Source organism: Fundulus heteroclitus, unplaced genomic scaffold (genome assembly GCF_011125445.2).
Source record: "Fundulus heteroclitus isolate FHET01 unplaced genomic scaffold, MU-UCD_Fhet_4.1 scaffold_43, whole genome shotgun sequence".
NCBI classification, from domain to species: Eukaryota; Metazoa; Chordata; class Actinopteri; order Cyprinodontiformes; family Fundulidae; genus Fundulus; species Fundulus heteroclitus.
Genome location: NW_023396846.1, coordinates 2,200,354 through 2,221,649, shown reverse-complemented (window position 1 = coordinate 2,221,649; position 21,296 = coordinate 2,200,354). Strand labels below are relative to the sequence as shown.

Genomic DNA, 21,296 nt, shown 5'->3' with positions numbered 1-21,296 from the left:
TTGGGCTCAACATCCATATGTGAACAAAGATTTTCTCTGTTAAATCAGAACAAAAGCAGACTGAGAAGCAGAATGACTGACAGCATCTCTGTGAAGTCCTTCGTGTCTCAACCACCAAACTTTCTGCTGACATGTCAGCCATCCTTCAATCAAAGGACAGCATCACTGCTCCCACTGACTGCAATGTTCTTCACATTAATAGCTGACTTAGAAATACACACAGTATTCATGTGGCAATATGGCACCTCTAGTGTGGCCCTTTGGTTAGTTTTCTGGATTTGGCCCTCACTAAAAAAGTTTGGACACCCCTGGTATAAAGTGTTAATGTTCCCCCTTTTATTTAGGAAAATAAAAAAGGTGAATAAAATAAATCTACTTTAGGACCTTTAAATGAAATAAAGACAGGTAACAAATGCTTCTCTGCATAAAACACTAAAATAAAAACACTCAGGGTGTCAATCTAAAATCACAGTTCAATAATATTTGCTTAAATGCTGATTAATTAAAGCTAAAGCCAGCAAACACCAAGCTAACCCTACGTTGCAGGCCTGTTTCCATGTTTGTGAATATGGAGACCAAACTCAGTGGTCGCTTCACTCAAAGAGCAAATAATAAACTAAAAAGGTTCCTTGTGCCAGATGAATAATAATCCTAACAGAAACGCTCTGCTCCGTTTAGTCCTCCTCTCCTGTGGAAAAAACTCAGCTCCCACAGTCACGGCTCTGACTCCAATACTAGGCCACCTGCTTTATAAGTTTGTTTTTATTAATTCTGCATTATTTTAACTACATGCGCTGTATTTCTGTGCCTCAACGCTCTTACTGCTCCTCTCTCCTCCATTCCCTCAGACTCAGGTGCTTTTATCAGCGGCCAGCCTTCAAAACGTGAATCACTACGTTTAATGTCCTTCCACTCGTACCAAAATGTCCCAATTAAAGTCAATAGGAGAGTCAGTAGCTGTGTTTCATGCCATTTTGTTTTTAACGACACAGAACCAGCGGTGCTTCAATGGAGTGCTGCCTTGCTCTTTAATTCAGGTGAGCATAATTACGTTAAATGTAATTTAGGTGTGGACTTTTAAGGGTCATTTTAAGGAACTTGTAACATCAGGGGCTTCAGCTCAGACCCATTATTCCTCCTCTTCCCTCTAAAGGAGCCCTTTACACTATTTATTTATGCATTTTTCCCACTGTTTATTCCTCGCATGCAGAGCACCAATGGGGGTAAAATCTGCCCACCTCACCGCCTCAACCTGATATCATTAGTATAAATTATGCTGATACCAGACGTTACCAAAAAAAGTGTTTTTTTCTACAGTCACTTAGGAACCAGAGAGACGCAGAGCTTGAAAAGCTGCATCTTTACTCATCAACTCTGGGGCTGCCATGTATAAAAAGCGCTATATTTCCTGTAGGATTCCCCAATAAAGACTATAAGTGGGCTAAAAGCGAAGCAGAAAGTCATTATTCCATCCGCTCTGACCACAAACAAAACGCTCAGAGAACAACTTCAAACTGAGCCTTCAGCTTGGTAATTACGCACCAGAGCGCCCTGATGAGAGCAATAGAGGAGATTTGTCTGGTCAGAGCAGAGACTGAGATGAGAAACCTGTCGCTGTGAAAGGTGATGATGGTTATAAACTGTAACAGGCTAGAAGTTTATGGAGCTGAAAAGAGGGAAACAGCAGCTGGATCAGCATAAAGACGCAGCGTGAACCTCTGAGTGCTTTAAGTGTTCCTGCTGAGGGGGAAATGTCAGACCATACAGGCTTGATGAAACTCAGCCTGATTCACCAACGAGGTTATAGATCTACACTGATAAACAAACCCAAAGATTAATGTGTCACAGTGTAATAAATACGGTCAATAAATTAAAACTGTTTCAATTTAATCAGTATTATTTGAAAAGTTGTGGGTACTTTAACAGGTCATATAGAATAGTTATATGAATTTAGGATTTTGGCTGGATTGTGGCACTCACAGTGGATCAGTGAGTTAATGTCCTTCCTTCCTGACCCCTTCCCCTTTTTATGAGATCTCTCACCCCTATGTGAACTCCCCCCTCCTTACCCCCACCTCACACACACACACACACACACATACACGTCTATCTAGCAAACAGTGCACTGTCAGTGTAAACTGTCAAGTGGGGACATGTGTTTCAAGTTATTTAATTGTAAAATAAATATCATACAAAATTTTCTTGTAAGATCTTTTCACACTATATTACCTTCAAATTTTTTTTTTTTACTTTTTAGAGAAATTGCAAAGAGGGGACAAAGAGATTCTTAAACGACATCTACTTATCCAAGAGGGGGCCTCTGTTGTAATGCAGTGGATCTGTCTGTGCACCAGTTTCTTCTATTGAATGATTACCTTTCTCTGTGATCCAAGCATTTTATAAAAAAACACTATCACTTCAAATAAATAAAGCTTAAACTGTAATTCAGAAGTAATTTGGCATTGATATCAAGGGCTGCAGTATTACCAACAAAATAATGTCTTTCAAATATATAACATTTTATAAAACCAGTGTGCTTATTTTAATTTTAAGCAAGGACTATAATACTTTCTTAAGGCTATTTGGACATATTTAGGGTACTAATTTTAAAGTAATTCATGGATGTAGTCAAGTCAGAAAATAGTTATCTTTTTGTCTAATAAATATAATGTATCATTCAAACTATAGCATGGAGGTAAAAGGTGAAAACAATAACTTATTGTTTTAAAATATCTCAATAAAGCACTCTGTTATAACACAAGTTGTCAATATATGTCTGTAATAACTTCAAAGGCTCAGCTGTAGTATATTCTGTTACTAGTATTAAGGTTCAAATAAAGTGCTACCCAAATAAATATATTATGCATTAATATACTGTCAAGCTAGAGTTTAGACAGTCTCCTCTTGTATGGCATTAAATGACAGGAGTCCACTGTTGGTTGGCACATAATGATATAAGTCCCCTTTTAAATGGTCTACAGCGACAGTCGCATGTCAAAATCCAGCCAATAATACTTATAATTATTACACAAACCCGTTTTTTTGCAGTAAAATATAAAGTCCCAGCTTTCATTTGCCATTTGTATGTGTGGAATGCTGATGTAAACATTTTGAATAGATCCTCTTTACTATTTTTAACCACATTGCCATAACACTTTCTTGAGGGTATTTGGACATGTTTAAGTTACTGATTTTAAAGTGATTTGTTGATATAGTAATTTCAGAAAATAGTTAAGTAGTTATCCTTTCAGTAAGAAGTTTATTTGTCATTCAAACTATAGCATGAATGAAAAAAGTGAAAACAATAACATAAGAAATGTCATTCAATAAAGCACTCTCTTCACACACAACTTGATAATATATGTCTATAATAATGTATAGGCTCAAGTGTAGTATATTCTGTTACTAGTATTAAGGTTCAAATAAAGTGCCACCCAAATAAAGATATGAGGCATTAATGTACTGTCAAGCTGTCTTTAAAATGTCCTTTAGGCCTAGAGTTTAGACAGTCTCCTCTTGTATGGCAGTAAATGACAGGAGTCCACTGTTGGTTGGCACATAATGATATAAGTCCCCTTTTAAATGGTCTACAGCGACATTCACATGCAAAAATCCAGCCAATAATATTTATAATTATTACGCAAACCCGTTTTTTTTGCAGTAAAATATAAAGTCCCAGCTTTCATTTGCCATTTGTATGTGTGGAATGATGATGTAAACATTTTGAATAGATCCTCTTTACTATTTTTAACCACATTGCCATAACACTTTCTTGAGGGTATTTGGACATGTTTAAGGTACTGATTTTAAAGTGATTTATTGATATAGTAGTTTCAGAAAATAGTTAAGTAGTTATCCTTTCAGTAAGAAGTTTATTTGTCATTCAAACTATAGCATGAATGAAAAAAGTGAAAACAATAACATAAGAAATGTCATTCAATAAAGCACACTCTTCACACACAACTTGATAATATATGTCTATAATAAATGTATAGGCTCAAGTGTAGTATATTCTGTTACTAGTATTAAGGTTCAAATAAAGTGCTACCCAAATAAATATATGAGGCATTAATGTACTGTCAAGCTGTCATTAAAATTTCATTTAGGCCTACAGAATAGACAGTCTCCTCTTGTATGGTATTAAATGACAGGAGTCCACTGTTGGTTGGCACATAATGATATAAGTCCCCTTTTAAATGGTCTACAGCGACAGTCGCATGTCACAATCCAGCCAATAATACTTATAATTATTACACAAACCCGTTTTTTTTTTGCAGTAAAATATAAAGTCCCAGCTTTCATTTGCCATTTGTATGTGTGGAATGCTGATGTAAACATTTTGAATAGATCCTCTTTACTATTTTTAACCACATTGCCATAACACTTTCTTGAGGGTATTTGGCCATGTTTAAGGTACTGATTTTAAAGTGATTTATTTATATAGTAATTTCAGGAAATAGTTAAGTAGGTATCCTTTCAGTAAGAAGTTTATTTGCCATTCAAACTATAGCATGAATGAAAAAAGTGAAGACAATAACATAAGAAATTTCATTCAATAAAGCACTCTCTTCACACACAGCTGTAGTATATTCTATTACTAGTATTAAGGTTCAAATAAAGTGCTACCCAAATAAATATATGAGGCATTACTGTACTGTCAAGCTGTCATTAAAATTTCCTTTAGGCCTACAGAATAGACAGTCTCCTCTTGTATGGCATTAAATGACAGGAGTCCACTGTTGGCTGGCACATAATGATATAAGTCCCCATTTAAATGGTCTACAGCGATAGCCACATGCTACAATCCAGCCAAAATCCTAAATTTATATAACTATTCTATATGACCTGTTATTTTTTACAGCGAAAAACATAACCCCGAGCCAAAAGTATTTTGTACTAAATAAATATTTTGAATAAAATGGTCAGCCACACGATTCATTGTATAGTATTTTATTAATATAAAAAAAATCAGTTTTACAATGTATTTTTTCATCAATCTGCAGTACAGAAATATTGTTCACCGGTACATAATGAAACATGTTTTCTCTTAAGGAAGAATTTAAATCAAATTTGAAAATATTGAGCTACCAGGAAGAGCATAAAATGAACATTATTGGGATTGATTTCCAAAGCCTGAAACAAGATTGCCTCTTTTTTAAATTTTTGTCAAAAAGTTCAATAGTGCATCTTTCTGTGGGTGGAGATAATTATATCAGCTGCTCCACCCCTAGCAAGAGTAGCAGTCAAGCAGTGAATGACAGCACTTCTCATATCTATAGGGCTTGGGTTCCGCATTGCATTGTGGCACGTGGCGGCCATGTTGATGGCTACGCGAACGTTAACATAACTCTGACAACGTTGAACGAAGAGACGTAGAAGTAGAGTTGAGAAAGAATAGATAAAAAAAAAGATGTTTAAATCCTGAAAAGGATCTGGAATTTACCGGGACACATTAAATAGAGAAGCCAGGGACTGGAATTTTGACCTTGGTTGTGGTGTGAGCGCCTATACTTCAGAACAGTTCCGAAGCTACAAGTCCTTGGAGTCTCATGTGCAGTTCACGAATGGATGGGTTCAGGAGCTGCAGATCATAAAGCCAGCAAACAGTGGGAACACAGTAACTCGTACAAAGGTAAGCTGTGCTCTGACAGGCTCTGGCACCTGCTAGTTTAGTAACTGCTAACCGTTAGTGCTAACAACCACTCACGCATGTAATGTACTTTTAACTAGCTGCTATGTGTTTCAAAGGTGTAGTTAGTAACGTTAACTGCCAACCCTCCCTAAACCCTCCGGGTTTCTCATATATTTGAGCCTTTTCCCGCTGCCGTTTTAGTATTTATGTGCATGTATGTGGTGTCGCGGTTGAAGGAAAGAAACAATGTAGGCTATAAAATAAAACCGTGCATCTTTAACTTACCAGAATGAAAATGCAGGGAACACACTCTCATTGACATTGGGATACTGTGGAAAGTTATGTTCGGTCGTCTTAAAGCCACGATCCAAGCGAGCTGACGACTCCGTGGTTGCGCCTCCAGGCAGGAAAGCGGTGGAAAGTTAACCCATTTTCTATGTTTTTCCCATGGCGATCATGTGTTGCGCTGTTACAGCCCACAATACAGCAAAGGGAGTACAGTACGCGGTAGTCATAGCCAGCAGTCTGAGTAGCGGTAAAGGAGGCAATCTACATGGCGGCCACGCAAAGTAATGCTATTTTTAGAACGTGACATCACGAGACGTCATATCACGTGGTAAGCGGTAGGGCAAACTTGATGTGTCCTCTGCTGTTTCGCTGTAAAAGAGCTGTGCGTTACCCTTGGTTTTACTCGGTAAAACGACTGCTTTTTCCAAGTCTAAGACCATGGTTTTTAAACATTGTTGCTATGGAACGTGCAACAGCGACTCGAGGTACGCTGATCGGCCGCATATGAAGGATGTTTTCTCCATTAATTTCCCGAAATTCAAGACTGCCAAGGAGAAATGTGTGCGCTGGGTACACCGGTGCGGTCGGCCTACACAACAGTTCAACCCGGAAAAAGTTACCAAATTGACGTACATATGTAGCAAGCATTTTGTTGGAGGAAAGGGCCCAACCGAAGAACATCCTGACCCAATTCCAGCAACATCAAGTAGTGAACAGGTAAGAGTTTTTTGGTGTTTTATTGAAGCTTAAATCTTATCATACGTCGAACAGCTCACGACGAAATGAGCCATCCTTTGTTACACTTTTGTCATGTCTGCGTGTCTATCCTGCCTCGCGATATTGGTTTAGGTCCCTAAATTGACCATGATTGTTTGTTTTGTCATCATTTCAGCTGGAGAGGTACAGCTGGAATTTCTTAAGGGAAAGATTCTGAGATGTAAACAGTTGTTTTGTAGCTACCTATTGGCAACATATACCGATTCCTGGACAGTGATTACAAACAGAAAAAAAACGGCAGACGCCACCATGAACGCAGAGCAGGAAAAAAAACAACAACGACTTACCGTTCGATCAACTCGGCCCGTTTTCCAGTCTTTTTAAGCCCTCGACACTCAAGCAAAAGTTTGAGCTGAAGGTTGGTGTGTTCTTCGACAGTTCGACCAGTAAACCGTGCGCCTGGGACATCGTCTTACGAAAGTTTAACGGCTGCAAAGTCGGTCATATCGCTGTTTCTGTTGCGCGTGTAATGGCTGGTGGCTACGGGCGCTCTCTACCTGTTTGTCCTACCAAAGCGGCAAGGGGCGTTGCTCTTGAGATGGTGAGGTCACGTGCACGGTACGCCATTACGTCATGACGCCCACGCCCTATTACAAAGAAATGCTAAAAGATTATGTGGGAGGAATGGGTGTTTAACCTTACCAGTTTGAACCTGAATCTACAGCTTGATCTCCAGAATGAAGCGGGGACTCTTCAGGTGGTCCAAAATAGAGCAAGCCCACAGCATCATAAAAGTACTCTTTGGCTTCCTAGCCACCACAGCAAGCTTCTTGTAGATGGCTAGAAAATAGGCAATTTTAATTAAACTTGTTTTTCATGGCAGGCAATGCTCAAAGTGTGCTAGATGTGTTGTTGAAGTCATGACCATATTATTATATTATCCTATCCTAATATCCTTTAAGGAGTAGCTGCCATACTTTGATTTATGCCTTTATCAAGACCTGTTGCTTGATGCTCCAAAGTTTTTGGATGGCAGTTATCAAATAGCTGTGCTACAGAATAAAATATGTCTTCATCTTATAAATGGAGATATTTATATGCCAGAAAAGGTTCATGGCAGTTTTTGGGTAACACCCATTGAGCATGGTGGCAGCCGCGACCATCAAGTTGCCTCTGTGTTCTTACAGACACTAAGCATCTAAAGACAGTTACAAGTTCGGCTTTCTATCACCTGAAGAACATTTCTAGGATTAAAGGACTGATGTCTCAGCAGGATCTAGAAAAACTAATCCATGCGTTTATTTTTAGCCGAATTGATTACTGCAACGGTGTCTTCACAGGTCTGCCTAAAAAGTGGATCAGACAGCTGCAGCTGATCCAGAACGCTGCTGCCCGCGTCCTCACTAAGACTAAGAAAGTAGAGCACATAACCCCAGTTCTAAAGTCCTTACACTGGCTCCCTGTATCTCAGGGATTGACTTTAAAATACTTCTGTTAGTCTATAAATCCTTAAATGGCTTAGCTCCTAAATACATCACTGACTTGTTATCAGCGTATAAACCCTCCAGACCACTCAGGTCTTCTGGCTCCAGCCTACTCTGCATACCTAGAACCAGAACCAAACATGGAGAAGCAGCATTTAGTTCCTATGCTCCAATTATCTGGAACAAACTTCCAGAAAACTGTAAAAGTGCGGAAAGCCTGAGTTCTTTTAAATCAAGATTAAAAACACATTTGTTTAAAATTGCCTTCAACTGTCCTAGTTAACTGAATCACCACTTTTTTGTTCTATTCTCTATCTATATTTTATTCCTACTTGCTTTTATTCTGTTTTATTTTGCTATATTTTAATCATGTAAAGCACTTTGCATTGTCTTTGTACTGAATTGTGCTATATAAATAAATTTGCCTTGCCTTGCCTTGCCTTGCCTTCTTACAGTACCCCTAACCTGCTTCATTGTCACTATGCTGGCTCCTAAACACAACACAAATTGCAAACAGGGTTCTCAAGCAACTTTCAGAAATGATAAACTTCTGTTGAGCTAATGAGCAAAGATTTGCCACATTTTCAAGGTCACTACAAAATAAGAATATAAGTTTAGATTTGCTTGTCAGTACTGCGATATAGACCAAACTGTTTAAAACTCCAAACAAAAGGTTTGGAAGAGGCTTAAGACTTGAGCTTTCAATGCATAGAGTCTAAAATCAAGTCAGTTTCTAAGCAATTCACACTCTGGTAAAGGTGACCACAACCTCCGTTACAGTACTCCAGCTGAACAATAGCAACCTTTAGGTAGGGTACTTTAATTGGCATGTTAATGTTGATGTGCCGAAGGACCATTCCTGAATTAAAAGACAACTCTTTACGTCCAAACACAGGGGGAATGTGCTGGTGTTTTCATTCCAATCCATACATCCATCCCAAAGAAGAAACATTTACAAGACTAAAGCTTTTAGAAACCAATCCAGACAAGCAGATTCACTAACAGTTGGTAATTATAGGCCCGTTTACACTACACCTAAAAACCAAGCCATGCCGAGACCGGTCCGAGCTTGGTCCAGTTAACTGAGATAAATGCAGCCGTTTACACACAAGAGTTAAACCTCGGTTATCCCAGTTCCTCCTCGCCTCCTAGTGGCGATCTGCGGTACTACCGCTCTCTGGGGTTGAAGGCGGGACCGAGCAAATCAAAATGGCGGCACCCGTAATATTCAGGATGTTATTGTTAGACAGTCGGCTTTTGGGACGTGGATAAGACAAATGAACGTCTAATAAGGATTTACAGACGCAGGAAACAACAACAGACGCTGAGGTTCATAAGCAGAGTCATCACTGGAAACCGTGTGGCACGGTAAGGAAGCTAGTATTATTATGAATGTCTGAAATTTGTCTGAATGGAGTGTGAATCGGGACGTGCAGCCAGACACGCCGGGAAACCCGCTGACAGTCAGCTGACTGTAAGGGCATGACGCGGTCTGCTCATGCGCTCCTCGTTATCAGGGAACCGGGCCAAAAAAACCAGTCCGAGACCTGCTGATGAACTGGTCTGCAGTTAGCGCGGTCCGGTTATCGTTAGCGCGGTCTGGTTCAGTCTGCTGACCGTTTACACACAAGAGTTATCTCGGTTACCGAGCTGGGACTGGTCTCGGCTCGGTTAAAAAAGTGTAGTGTAAACGGGCCTAATGGGTTTGGAATTTCTGTTTTTCTAGGTTTTTTTTAGGATTTGAAATTTTAGAGATATTCGATTAAAAAATTGAAATGTTATGTACTACAAATATATTAGATATTAATTTATAACTCCTCATAATTGGAGCCCTCTGTTTCAGGTTCCCAGTCATGGTCATCCACATCACATTTCTAAAAACCAATCCTTGTCCAGGCAAGTTGTCAGGATTGTGGGTATATATTCAGGGCAGAAGACGAATTTCTTCTTTTGAGGCTTGTGAAACAGTTGCGACAAAAGTCACAATTGAGAGTTTTTTCTCCTTTTGCAGCCATTTTAATCTTATTATGTATACATCTTGCCTTCCAATAGGTAGGCAAATTTACCTAGGTTACTTTTGAAACTTTTTATCTACATCTGTCAAACCACAACAAGGTAAGGTTCACATTTTAACTAACTTCTAATGAATGTTTTTATCATATATACATCGCTTTGTTATCTTTTACAAACTCTCCCTAGTTAACCACTTGCCATGTGATTGTTCCTAAATATTTCAGAGAAAAATGAGACATAAAAGGGTTTGTCCAGAAACAGAAGCTTTGCATTTCACTTCTTCTGGGAGGGATAAAGACACATTTTACAAAAGATTCATCAACAAGGAAAAAAGGTATGTTGGTTAAATTAGTATATCAGACTCTCTGGAGTTTTCTGTGTTATACAGGTATAACATTTCAATTCAGCCCTTGTACACCAGCTTAGTATTACAGTATGTGATATATTGCCATGTAAGGTTTTGCCCAAAATGTTCTAAAGACATAGTTTGTCATGGTAGTACAGGTCTGTATATATGTAGAAAGATAAAATCCTCTGACATTTTGGATAACACTGTGGAAAAATGTAAGTTAATGCTTTATAGGATTTCCAGTATTTGTGTACCTTCATTTGTGAGTAAAATTACAAGGATTAGGTCCTCTGGATGGGTTCTTCTTTGTTGAAACTTTGTTGAAATCAAAGCCACTGCTTACAAGGCTGGGTTTATCAATAACCCCACAGACGTAAGAAGTGTCTTGGAAAAGAGATAAAACATTTCAATAAAGACAAATGCATTCAGAGGACCTATTTAATATTAGTTTTCACCTGAATTTTTTAGGAGTGTCAGGAAACATAATTTTGCAATTTGTTAATTATATACATTAGACCATAAAAGTTTTTTTTTCCATCCAGGGGTTTTTATCTCTAGTTTGTAAATTTTTGTTTTACAGAAACTTACAATGGTATACTTCCATTGTGCCAATACTTATTTTCTGTTTCGAGCTGAAAGCATGCTGGAATGGGAAGGGGGAGGGGTGAGGTGCAAACATGTTTGCAGGCCTGTTGTTCTGATGCAAATGTGATTAATGGCTGTGCTGCTACAGAACTGTGACCACCCCCTTCAACACAGAGATGTGGTATCAATGTTCTAAGTAGAAACCTGTAATGAACTAAAAAAATATTTTAAATGCTAGATTTTAAAAATGTCTTTAAACACAGCATGTCAGGAATCCTGAATCAAGAAAACTTTGCTGTCACAATGTGTTACCATGGTGAAATTACTGTAAATAAAAAATAAACACATTTTAAAGTAACATCACATAATATATAGCAGACTTGATATTTACAGGGTATTTTTTCACAGAAAATACAACTGATAATTACACAAAGCAGTCAGGGGCCTAAATGGTATTTGGTAAATAGTATGTACTTTGATTTCTACCAATGTTTTTACAGGACCAACTCCATTCATCGCATAGCAGTCCACAACTACCAGAAAAGATCTCACAGACATCTCACAGAGTGTTATCTGTGTTTACCCAGAAATGACTGACACTCACCTGAGTCACACTCCAGAGGAATTATGCATTGGTGAAATGGTAAGGATGCATTCATGCATGGTTTTATATAAAATGTTTTGCTGTGCTTTTCTTGTTTGCTGCAATACTATGGATAATGTGTGTTTTTCATTCCAGATCCAGTCAGAGCAGAAAAATGTTCCAGGAGAACAAACAGAACAACACCATGAAGTAAAAAACCAAGGACAAGATACACATACAGTAAGTTTTTTCAAGTCCCAAGTAGTGGTGTGTACAATTACGTCTATTTACTGTATGACAATACTTATCATTGGCAGAGATTTGACTGTAATGTATAAATTGCTCATGTTTATTGAATATGACTCTTAGGGACCAAAGTTCACTCATATTTTGTGCTTTCTAAATTTAAATATGTAGTTGCAGTTTTTCCACATTGTGAACCAAACTATGTGATAATTTTATCTTTATGTGTTTATAGATAGGAATTTGTGTCTGTATAAAGGATTTTTGTATAATCTTGTATAAAATCTGGGCTGCACAGTGGTGCTGAGATTAGCACTGTTGCCTTGCAGCAAGAAGGTTCTGGGTTCAAATCCAACCCTGGGTCTTTCTGAATGGAGTTTGCATGTTCTCCCTGTGCATGCGTGGGTTCTTTCCGGGTACTCTGGCTTCTTACCACAGTCCAAAAACATGACAGTTAGGTTAATTGGCTCCTCTAAATTCTCCTTAGGTGTGAGTGTGTGCGAGAATGGTTGGTCCTGTTTGTCTCTGTGTTGCCCTGCGACAGACTGGCAGACTAGTCAGACTAGTCAAGCCTAGGAACCTAGGTTCCTAGGCTAGACTAGCCACAAAGTATTCAGGCTCCTTTTCCTATCTTCTTCCTTACTGACTGCACTATTTGAGCAGAACGTATCATGGTAACCACTGATGCACTTCTGTTTTGGCTAAAGTGTACCTACTCAATAAGGGCATTTGGATAGACACACAGCAGAATTTTAACTCATATCTGTAATTAGAGAACACAAAAATTGTAAATTGTGTGAAAAAAATTGGAACTTATCAAATTGTTTGTAGCTTGTCAAATTACTTTTTAAATACAAATCTTTATGGATGCATAAAAATAAAATTATCAGATACTTTGGATTACCATGTGGAAAAATATATTTATAACTACACATTCTGATATAAATGCATACAGTATATATATATAATATAAATTATTAGGACCTATTTGCCACCTATTAATAACACTTATTTAACAGTTAGTCAGTGATACATGGAGAGAAATGTGAGAGATATTGCAAGAACCTGTTAAATACCAGCCTCCCTAATATTTATGAATTCTTCCAATGTTTTCACAGGACATACTCTGTTCATCATATACCAGTACACAAACAACAGATGAGATGGATAACTTAGAGAGTATACTCAGTATTCACCAAGAAATGACTGGCACTAACCTGAGGGATGAGTATTTATAAACATGTTGCAGCTCAAGAGGAGTATTGCGAAAAATTGCTGTCTGTGTTATTTCAGCGCGACCAAATTCTGAAGAAAAGGCATCCAATTCAACAAAAAAATTGTTGGCTAGAAATCATCACTGCCATCAGTTGACATGAGTATGAATGATATCACTCTAAAAATTTCATTGCATGTAGTGAGGAATATTAGAAAATAAATCACTTTCAACCACAATATTTTTCCCCTCTGTTTTTTAAGGACACTTGGAGGAAGCACATTCTGAAGAAAACGCATCTACTTTAACAAAGAAAATTTGTGGCACAAAGAAACCCTCATTGCCATCAGTTCAAAACGGTATGTTATATGTCTAATATTTTCCACTGCATGTAATAATATATTCAAAAAAATTGTCAAGAGTTGATACTTTCATGATCCTTTATCAATAATCTTATTATGTAGAAATTTCCAAACTTTTTTACATTAATGTTGCATAACTCCCTCAACCATGCCTCCCTCCGTTCCACCCTCTGCACGCTCACCCAGTACGTGACGTGTACAACAAGGGACAATAAAACCCTGGACCTTTTTTATACCAATGTTAAAAACACCTAGACCTCCGCCGCCCTCTCCCCACTGGGACGCTCAGATCACAACCTCGTCTACCTGATGAGTTGAACACATTCTTCACCCGGTTTGTCTCCCCCCTCACTGGCCCCCTTCCTGCCATCAACTCCCCACACGTCTCCAACCACCAGCCCTCCAGAGATCTACCACCCCCCCCCCCACCGCCATTCTTATCAACGACCGACCCATCCACACCTTCGGCCCTGCCTGCCTCCCCCCTCACAATCACGCCAATGCAGGTGAGAGGTCAGCTGACGAGGCTGAAACAGAGGAAAGCCTCTGGACCGGACGGCATCCCACCCCCCAGGCTGCTGAAGACCGGTCGGTAATCAGGGACTTTGTGGACTGGTGGGAGAAGAACCATCTGTGTCTAAACACCAGCAAAACCAAGGAGATGGTAATCAACTTCAGGAGAAGACCCCCACCTCACTCACCTGTGAACATTCAGGGGCAGGACATAGAAACTGTGGAGAGTTTCAAATACCTGGGTGTTCACGTCAACAATAAACTGGGCTGGACTCATAACAACGACGCTCTATACAAGAAGGGCCAGAGCCGCCTCTACCTCCTGAGGAGGCTGAGGTCCTTAGGTGTGAGCAGGCCCCTGCTAAAAACTTTTTATGACTCTGTGGTGGCCTCAGCTCTTCTCTACACTGTCGTCTGCTGGGCTCCTGGCAGCACAGAGCGGGACAGAATGAGGCTGAATAAGCTGGTGAGGAAGGCCACTTCTGTCCTGGGCTGCGCTCTGGACTCTGTGGAGGAAGTGGCTGAGAGGAGGGTGTTGTCCAACCTCACATCCATCATGGACAACACCTTCCACCCCCTGAACCAGACTGTAGAGGAGCTGAGCAGCTCCTTTAGTGGCAAAAATAATTCTCCATTGTGAGATCAATAAAGCTTATCTTATCTTATCTTATCTTAACTGTTGGGTGATATAGGACCCCTTCTGCTTCTTTCACAGGCATTTTATACAATTTGGATTTTTATTTTATTCCAAATGGACTGTTTCTGCTGCATCATAACAAAAGAAAACCTATCCAGTTTTGTTTGGTGAGGATTAAAATTTGGCACCTTTCCCTGCTGTTGATGTACTTGAAGCACTCAAATTTTTGGAAAATAGAAAATCTAAGGGATGTCATTTAATAGAGTCTTTGTATTTAATGTCAGCTGACTTGGTAGCCGAGCCCCTAGAAATAATTTTTAGTGTGGATAAACAGGAAGTTTTTACTGTAATTTGTATGTCTGTGTTGGACTATGGAGATCTTTTATAGATCTCAATGTCTTAGGATGCTAGAGTCCCTTTATCTCTCTTCTCTAAGGTTCAACACAAACTGAAAAATGACAATACCCCTTTGTGATTTATATTCAGCGTGAAGATGGCCTGATTTGTCTGGTGGTAGTAATTCCCACTGGATAACAATCATTTACAAAGCATTTCTTGTACTTCTGCCATCCTATATCTGTACTCCAATTGCACTGAGAAATTCCGACTAGTATAATTTTCATTAACAGTTTGCTGCTTTTTTCTGTCCCTTGCCCAGACTGAGTTGGGCAAGAAGACTCTTGATCATTCAGCACACTCCTAATAGAACTTCCTTCATTAAAATTAACTGAACCTTTCTTAGTTCAAAGCAACAAGGTTTTGAGGCTAATTTAAATAAAATGTACCTGTTTTATAGTTTGTTGTTTTCTTTCAACAATATAACTTTTTCTGTATATAATTATTGATGCCTCTTGGCCAGGACTATTGGAAAAATGTTGTCTCAATGGAACCATATCCTGGTTAAATAAAAATCAAACCACTTCAGTCAATTATAAATATTGCCATATTTGTTATTCCAGTACACTCAGAGGAAGAACCTCCTGAAGAAGGGGCAGCCATTTCTAAAAACAAAATGGGTGGCATTAATAAATCCTCATTGCAATCAATTAAAAAAGGTATGTTAAATCATTGACTAAAGAAAAATGTACATATGTAATCTCTTTACATTTGTTGACATAATATGTCACTTTCATTTATCCATACCTTTAGTAACTTTAATGATTTGTTTACAGGAAAATCCAGAAGGCCCTGGTCAAAGACTGAGGGAGACATTGTTGAAAGCCATTTCAAATACTTCCTGAAAGAAATGAAGATGCCTGGAAAAGTGCACTGTCAGAGATGCATAGATGAAAATCAAAAGTACTGAGAATTATACTGGACATTTTGAGCATCAATGCTAGGAACCCAAAAAACCTACATGTATACCAAAGTACACAAATACAATTAAAAAAAATATTGACATCAAGTCCTTGTGAAAACTTGTCATTTTAGTACTGTAGGACTAAACATGTTTAAAGCTGTAAAGACAGATGCCAAATACTTGTAATAATAAAAAGTAACAAAGTATCTTACTTAATTCTCATTTACTAAAACTCAGCCTTTATATTGTGTAAAAAATGCCTTTTTGCAAATAAAGTATAGTGTTTTATAGGGGTAGGTTAGCTTCTTTTTATTTTCACACAATTGGTAGAGTCAGTATCACCCCATGCTATCTAAAAGGGAACTTGTGTCATTGTGTACCAGCAAACAGTGGACTTCTATTATTCCACACAGGACAAGGTGATCTCTGTTTTTGGAATTGGAATCAATATCTAAAATGTGCATTTCTAAATGCAGGTTTAAAGCTGTGGCCAAAGTCAGATGTGCCATTATTCTTGAATAATTAGTTAATACAAAAGGTATTCACTGAATATTTTATCTCTGATTCTATCCTCGTCGTGTTTCTATTTCTTGTTGTTGACATTTTTAGAATCAAAATCAATTTTACTTTTCTGATTTTGAATGCTTTATTTTAATACAAAGTTTAGCTAAAACACAAGAAAAGAAAAAAAAAGATCAAACTATGTTTCAAGAGACTTCCTTCTTAAGTAATTTGCATAATTGACCCTCTACAGTCTACAAGACTCCTTTGGGCCACAACCCATTCATATTATAATGGTGTGTGTGTGTAAACGACATGTGTGAATAAGTTGTTAAACTATGCCTTATCCAGCAGAGGCACTGCTGAGTATAGTCGTTAACACTCACACACTTTCAGGTCCACTCTTTGCAAAAATTAAAAAAATGTCCGAAAGGGATTTAGAGATGATTTGGACCTGATTTAAAGCATGTCAAACAGGGGACCTGAAAAATGTCCCCTGTTTGCTTTGTAGTCCCCTCTTTGTGACTGTGTAACCACGCCAAGGTCCATTGTTGTATAGGTGCGTAAGAACACACACACACACATTCCTGCCGCCAGGCCACACACACACACACACACATTACTTCAAGTATTTATTTGCCTATTTATTTAATTATTCTTTATTGCATATGGGGTTGGTCAAGAAATGTGCTTATTGTAGGGTTACTTATTATCAAATGTGTAACTTTAGTTGTATAAACCTTCAGATTTATAGTCTGCATTTGCAGGATAGGAATCTTTGCTCTTGACACTGAAGGGCTGTGGTTGATGACAATAAACAGATTATACACATAAATCTGTAGCTCATACAGAACAACGGAAAAGAAAAATGAGACTAAATAAATAAAATTATTGGGTTTCTCTTCAATTGCTTCTCCCTCCTCTATGTAAGTTTGAGCAGGTCTCTCTCTCTCTCTCTCTCTCTCTCTCTTTCTCTCTGTCTATGGGGGCAGTTTGTTAAAGCCTCATTGCGCCTGTTCGAGGCGTGAATGTGTCTGAACTTTATTCAATCAGATCTGTAAAACCCTGCAGGACACTTCACCGTGTTCTTAGAATCAAACTGTTTCCACCCCACCGCAACCAGGCCAGGTGTTTGCTAGAAACAGCGGTTCTAGCAATAAAATTGAGTCACACAATAGCGTGGCGCCGAGACGCGACTCTGCTGACACCTTTTAGGCATACAGCACCGGATCCTACAATAGGACGAGGTGGGAGAATAGACTGCGTCCCACCGCGCTGCGTATCAATCTGCATATCAGCATACTATGCGCCCAGGAAATAAAATAAGATCAGACTTTTTAGACGCAAGGCGAAACATCCGCCATGGTAAGGATCAAACGGTTTCCACCCGGCCCCTGCTGCGTTTCACCTCTTTAACAAAGCATACAGGCGCCGTTGATCTACAATTCTGGACGCGACACCCCCTTAGGAGGCGGGCGGGTTTACCTTTAAAGAACGTTTTAAAAACTTTCAGTCTCAATCTAGTCTCAACGCGAGGCATAGCTGATTGCTACAACATGTCTCACGGATCTTCAACATACGCAGCGACAGCGGAGATACATCGCGATGGAGTGACTGAATCCCAGGAGTATAACCGCATTTTCCCCCGTGAGTAAACGTTTAAATGTTTTATTTTTATCTACAACCAATAGCTACTTTTTAGCTCTTAGAATGCAAGCTTGCTAGTTCAGTTCTCTGTAGACTGTTTCCGGGTTTCCCTGTGACACTAGCGAAATGACGCAGGGGTTTTTACCGGTGAGACGTTCAGGAGCGCTGGAGTTTACCAAGCTTTCCAACGTTACATAGAGCAATATCTGTTCCGTCTGCATTAGTACAATATATTTAAAAATAATATTTTTCAGGGCCTACGCCTCGAGAGTTGGAAGGAATACAATTTACTCAGACCGACTATGGTGAGATATCTTTCAAGTTTATGTTGATTTTATTATAACCCTGACACTATATATGTAACAATTTTTTTTTTTCATTTTATTTCCTGTATTTCAGATTTTAACGGTCATGATTATATAGACGAATATCCCAGCTCTTCGAACCAGGTCAATCCTAATGTGTACCACGGAGAATTAGCGGGCATTCAGCCTCAACCGGACAGACAGCGAACGCAACGTCAAAATCGACTGCGCCGCCAGAGGAGACGTGAAATAGGGTTTCACAACGCCTCGGGCTCTGCGCGTCAGAGGATCGGACAATTTGAAGCTACATACATTGTGATCAGCCCGCCTGAGTCTCCCGTTCGAAACGTTGTGAATTCACCGGATCGAACCGTCCAGGACTCACACACGACGCGTAAGTTAACTATTTTAACTCTGAATCTAACCCTGATTGTACATTTCCAAAGTATCTCGGTTCGTTTACTGTATTTGCTTATTTACCCGACAGTAACAAACCACCGAGACATTCTCGTTGAAGCAGCGTTTACAGCGCAAATTCAGCTACCCTTAGCCGAATTTAACAGGCCGGACGGTAAATGAAGTTTTTTTTTTTTTTTTTTTTTTTTCCTCCCCCTCGTGTAGAGAATGTTTTTAAAGTATCTCTTTGGCGGGCGCCTTGGCCCCCTGGCGCATTGGTTGGCTTCGGGTTTGGGGCGGGTTCCCGGGCGTGCGCCGGCCCACTCCCGGCGGCCTCTTCGCGGGGCCTGGCCCCCCGGGGGGCGGCCGGGGCCCTCGTCGCGGGGGCGGGGCGCCCCTGGGGCCTCTGGCCCTCAGGGCCCATGGCCGGGACCACTTCAGCGGGGCTAGCTGCCGGCGGAGCCCACGGGCTCGTCTCCGCGGCTCTTGAGGGCGTCGGCATTGCGGTGGCTGGGGGATTTCCTCGGGGTCGTCTCTGCTCCTCCCTTGGGGGGGGGGGGTTGCAGATATCCTGTGTCGGCCCCTCCTGGGCGACCTGCTTTAGGGACCCCTTTGGGAGTCCGGGGTTACGGGTCCCCTGACGCCTGCCTCTGTGCTCGGGGAAGGTGGGTCTTCGGTTCTCCACAATCACTATCAAGCTATTTCTGGATAATCTTCACCTAAACTAGTGCACTTTCACATCTCCCACAGGTGCTGGGTCCCAGGTATTAAGTGTTCACTTATATACAGTAATCTTATAATTTATTTATTTATTTATTTATGTTTTTTCACTTTCTTTTTTCAAATATCACATTACACATGTCAGCTTACATAATAATATATATGATTTAGTAATGGCATCTAGGTGTTATTCGAGTGTATCTGTTGCTGTTTGCCCCACTTGTAAAAGCAAAATCTGTCGAGCTCTATCTGGCATTGAGATATCAATTCCTATTGCCATATTGCTAGACAGGACACTGGGAAAAAAAAAAAAAAAAAAAAAGTATCTCTTTGTATGTTTATGATTCTTTCAGTACCCCAGAATACACCGGCTGAATCTCTGTTAGTTGCAGACGTTCCTTCCCACACCTCAACCCCTCAGCCAGAAGGTAAATGAATAGCAGTTTATTACTATTTTATCCAGTATTTATATTTAACTTTATAAATAAAATTTCTTCAGCTGTAGCCCGTGCAGAGTATCTCACCCCTCCGCGAGCAGCTTCCAGGGCAAGCATACCAGAGCAGACACCACCACCAGCAGCAGAAGCTCCTCAGTCCAGCTGTAAGCTAAGCCCTCAATTGGTCATTGTCATTTTTATTCTGTAGTTATATTTTTTTTATTTTATTTATTTGTTTGTTTGTAACAGCAGCCCATGCAGACGCAGCCAGTGAGCCATTAGAGGGTCACACCCCTCAGCGAGCAGCTTCCAGGGCAAGCATACCAGAGCAGACACCACCACCAGCAGCAGAAGCTCCTTAGTCCAGCTGTAAGCTAAGCCCTCAGTTGGTCATTGTTATTTTTATTCTGTAGTTATATTTTATTTATTTATTAATTTATTCTTTATGCTCATGTTTGCAGTAACTCGAGCCACCCCTAGCTTGATCAGCCTCCGTTCATCTGTCCTGAAGCTGCAACAAGACATCCGTCGGATAATCACCAAAGCTTGTGCTCTGAAAAGAATTATTCTGGGTATTATTTAATTTCAAAGCGTTCATAGAGTTAGTTTGTGATATATTAATTGTATTCAATCCTGATTACGTTAAAAATCTTAATGATATTCTATTTTTTATTTGTATCACAGAAACCTCAACGGTTATTGAGCAAATTCCGCCGTCAGGAGACGGAGCACAGCTCTACTGCATGCTGGCTGGAGAACTTGTGAGATCCTGCCAGATCCAGCTGGATCAACTGTTCCGGCCGCCTGCATTGCATCGTACAGCAAGTGAACAGAGACATCCTTGCTTGATCAGCCTCCGTTCATCTGTCCTGAAGCTGCAACAAGACATCGGTCGAATATTCATCAAAGCTCGTGCAGTGAAAACGATTATTCTGGGTATTATTTCATTTCAAAGCTTTCATAGAATTAGTTTGTGATATATTAAATGTATTCAACCCCGATTACGTTAAAAAATCTAATTATATTCTATTTTTTATTTGTATCACAGAAACCTCAACGATTATTGAGCAAATTCCGTCGTCAGGAGACGCAGCACAGCTCTACTGCATGCAGGCTGGAGAACTTGTGAGATCCTGCCAGATCCAGCTCGAATAGCTGTTCCAGTCATCAAGACTCCACTCAGTGTAATCAAGTAAAATTGTGACCTCTGTAAACATGGGTAGCCAGCAAATGAGAAATGCGTTAAATGAAATGTTGAAAGCTGTAAACGAATTACAAAATATACCTGTTCATGATACGTCTGGGGTTCTGAATCTACCTAATGCTTCACCCTCTCAGTTAGAACAAGCCCTCCAACAATTAAACGTTTCA

General features: G+C 39.6%; 2 long non-coding RNA genes across 3 annotated transcripts; both read left to right on the top strand.

Moving 5' to 3' along the window:
• Window positions 1–11,683: 11,683 nt before the first annotated feature.
• On the top strand, window positions 11,684–13,209 carry LOC118560472. 2 transcript variants are annotated; one of them, XR_004929376.1, is made up of 3 exons: window positions 11,684–11,711; window positions 11,808–11,891; window positions 13,188–13,209. It is a non-coding gene; the product is annotated as an uncharacterized LOC118560472 (long non-coding RNA). The 2 variants fall into 2 exon arrangements; XR_004929377.1 differs by lacking the exon at window positions 13,188–13,209 and adding an exon at window positions 13,013–13,027.
• Window positions 13,210–13,379: 170 nt separating this feature from the next.
• LOC118560470 lies at window positions 13,380–15,850 on the top strand. The gene is made up of 3 exons (XR_004929374.1): window positions 13,380–13,466; window positions 15,579–15,674; window positions 15,792–15,850. It is a non-coding gene; the product is annotated as an uncharacterized LOC118560470 (long non-coding RNA).
• Window positions 15,851–21,296: the final 5,446 nt, after the last annotated feature.